At 39.2% G+C, this 3,420-nt stretch overlaps 1 non-coding gene across 1 annotated transcript; it reads right to left on the bottom strand.

Moving 5' to 3' along the window:
* On the bottom strand, window positions 1-72 carry trnaq-uug (transfer RNA glutamine (anticodon UUG)). Its single transcript has one exon. It is a non-coding gene; the product is annotated as a tRNA-Gln (tRNA).
* Window positions 73-3,420: the final 3,348 nt, after the last annotated feature.

The raw sequence follows: 3,420 nt of genomic DNA, 5'->3' as shown, positions 1-3,420 counted from the left end.
AGGTCCCACCGAGATTTGAACTCAGATCGCTGGATTCAAAGTCCAGAGTGCTAACCATTACACCATGGGACCGCCTGAAAGAGCACAAACTTCTCAGAAGTTGAGAAGTTACTCAGTTGAATTCAAACTTTTGTATTATGTTTAAGATGATCTTAATTGCAGAGATATTCGGGACTGACTTACAAAGTTCTGTCAGGAAGCAGCCAGTTGTCATCTACCAGCATTATAGCAATGAAGTGCACAAACTCCTTCGGCTCATTGAAGGTGACAGCACTGTTTGAGGAAGTCATTGATTAAAGTATAAAGCTTTATTCATGGGGGCAGATAGTACAAGAGCAAGGAGGTACTGTTGATTTTTAACTGTGTATACCCCAGTTCAACACCGGCATCTCCAAATCTTGATTTTTTATCATTGTTAGACCCCCGATAGCATTTTCTGTATAATAATGGGTGCCATGTTTATAATAAAGATGTGGTATTAAAATATTTTTTTAGAATGGTTCCAGGAAGGAGAAGTTTCAGTAACAAGGGCAGTTTGAAGAAACTGGGACTGTTTGCCTTGGATAAAAGAAGGTTGACAAGAGACTTGACAGAGACTTTCAAAATTGTGAGCAGGCTTCTCCTTATCGGTATAGATAGGGAGAAGCTGATTATGCTCGTTCATTTTTTTAAAAAAGGCATTTAAAGTGATGTGCAAACTGAGCAAGTGGAGTTTGAGATAACATTTCTTCGCACAGCGACTGGAAACGTGGTGGAGGAAGGTTCAATTGAGACATTGAAGGATGATTATCATGGATAGCAGGAAAATCCAGGGGATTGGCACCATATGATACAACTGGTGAAGGCACGATGGACCAAACGGCCTCTTCCTGCATGATATCAATATCAATCATGAGGAGTATAGAATGTCAGATGTCTTTTCCCTAAAGTGGGGGATTTCAAGACTAGGGGGCAGAAAGAGGAGAAAGTTTTAGAAAAGACGTGAAGGGCATTTTTTTTACACAGCAAATAGTTCACATGAACTGCCAGAGTAAGTGTGGATACAGGCACAGTTCCAACCTTCAAACGATATTTAGATAAGTACATGAATAAGAAATGTTTGAAGGATATGGGCGAAGCACAGGTAAATGGGGCTAGTTTAGTTTGGATTATGGTCGGAATGGACTTGTTGGACTGAAGTGTCTGTTTCTGTACTTCATGACTGTATGACTCTCATTCGGTGATTCTGAGCATAAGCACCTTTCCTTCACCGGCACTCATGGACCTCTCTCTCGCAGTGCAATAAGGCAGCTATAATACAAAGACTGCAGCAATTCAAAAATATGGGTTGCTTGCATGTAGCCGATTTGGAGTAAGCATTAAATGTTGGTCTTGCCCACAGCCGATTAATGAACAGGAAAGGCTACATGGAGCATTGAACAGGTGAGATGTGTTATATGTCAGCTAAGCAAGTTAGGTTATTGGGCATTAAAATGGCAGATGGGCCAACAAGGGGAACAGTGAAGTTATTTACTTTGATCATATGCTGGAAAGCAAAATATTTTTTAAAAGTTATGAAACTGCCAAATGTTGATGTTGAGAGTTCTTGGCAGTCCTCATGTAAGGAACTAAATGTTGGCATGCAGGTATAGTAAATAAATGACATGATGGCCTATACAGAAAGGGAATTGGAGTACAGTAAACAAAAAGAAATATTACTATTCATTCATAATGTAGCATGAAAATGTAAATTGTGTTATTGCTTTATTTTAGGCTATAACATTAGTTTAGATTCCCATATTTAGTCAACACCCAGATTATAACATATCAGATTTCAAGTCAAGCTATTTGAAAATGGTAAAATGTTAAAAACCCATTCATTTTTGAGACTGCAAACAACAGCTTGTTGAGTGGAACATTTTATTTGGAGTATGTTCCCAGATAGAGTGTACTCTTGGGAGAAAGCTGTAAGTGAACTCAAGAAATACAATCCCCCTGCACCAAAACAAATGCTCCAGTCCTATGCATACAAACCTTACCTGGGTTGGGAGAGTAGCAAATCATCTATCTGCCGAATCTGTAGTAGCATAATTCCTGTTAAGGATTACATAACGCTTGTTCTGAACCTTCACCAGATATTCCTTCAATGCCTCCTTTCACTCTGACATTGATTTGTCTTTGAATAGCTCTTCCAAATTTAACTAAATCACATCTCAACTTCATAAAATTAGCCTCTCCCGGATTGAAAATTGTAACTTATGGCATAACTTGAACAATTTCATAACTATGCTATAAAACATGATTAATTGCACCAAACTAATCTTCTAATGAAGCTCTTTCTATCTATCCAGCTTCATTCCCTAAACCAAGATGAGGACTGACTCTGTCTTGTTGGTTCAGCTGCATTCTGTTTACAAATGTTCTCCTGGATGCATTTTCAGAATTCTGTGCCTTTCATCCATTTTACATTGATTTCAATCCAATTAATATTCAGTTAGTTGAAACCCACTGCTATTACTGCTGAAATGTTGTTGCACTTTTCAGTAAATTGTCTTTGTTCTTTTGGCTGAGTGTCTGAGGGGATATAGCAAAAGTCGGACAGTATGATTGCCCACTTTTGGTTGTTCAGTCCAGCATGTAGAGTCATAAAATCATTGAGAAGTACAGCACAGAAACAGACCCTTTGGTCCAAGATATGCTGATCAGATATCCCAACCTAATCTAGTTCCATTTGCCAGCACTTGGCCCATATCCCTCATCATCCAGCCTATTCATATATCCATCCTGATGCCTTTTAAATGTTGCAATTGTGCTTTCACCCTAAACCTATGCCCTCTAATTCTGGATTCCCCCACCCCAGGGAAAAGACTTTTTCTTTTTATCCTATCTCTGCCCCTCACGACTTTATAAATCTCTATAAGGTTAGCCCTCAGCCTCAAGTGCTCCAGGAAAAACAGCCCCAGCCTATTCAGCCTCTCCAGCTTCTCCATGTAGCTCAAATCCTCCAACCCTGGTAACATCCTTGTAAATCTTTTCTGAACTCTTTCAAGTTTTGAAATATCCTTCCAATAGAATAGAGACCAGAAATGCACACAAAGTTCCAAAAGTGGCCTAACAAATGTCCTGTACAGCTGCAACATCTCCTTTCAACTCCTATACTAAATGTTCTGACCAATAAAGGAAAGCATACCAAATGCCTTCTTCACTATCATATCTACCTGTGACTCTACTTTCAAAGAACTATGAACCTACACTCCAAGGTCTCTTTGTTCAGCAACACTACCTAGAACATTACCATTAAGTGTATAAGTCCTGATAAGATTTGCTTTCCTAAAATGCAGCACCTCGCACTTATCTAAATTAAACTCCATTTGCAACTTGTCAGCCTATTGGCCCATCCGATCAAGATCCCGTTGTAATCTGAGGTAACCTTCTTTGCTG

This window comes from Hemiscyllium ocellatum, chromosome 32 (genome assembly GCF_020745735.1).
Source record: "Hemiscyllium ocellatum isolate sHemOce1 chromosome 32, sHemOce1.pat.X.cur, whole genome shotgun sequence".
Taxonomy (NCBI): Eukaryota; Metazoa; Chordata; class Chondrichthyes; order Orectolobiformes; family Hemiscylliidae; genus Hemiscyllium; species Hemiscyllium ocellatum.
This window is presented reverse-complemented; position numbering and strand designations above follow the sequence as displayed.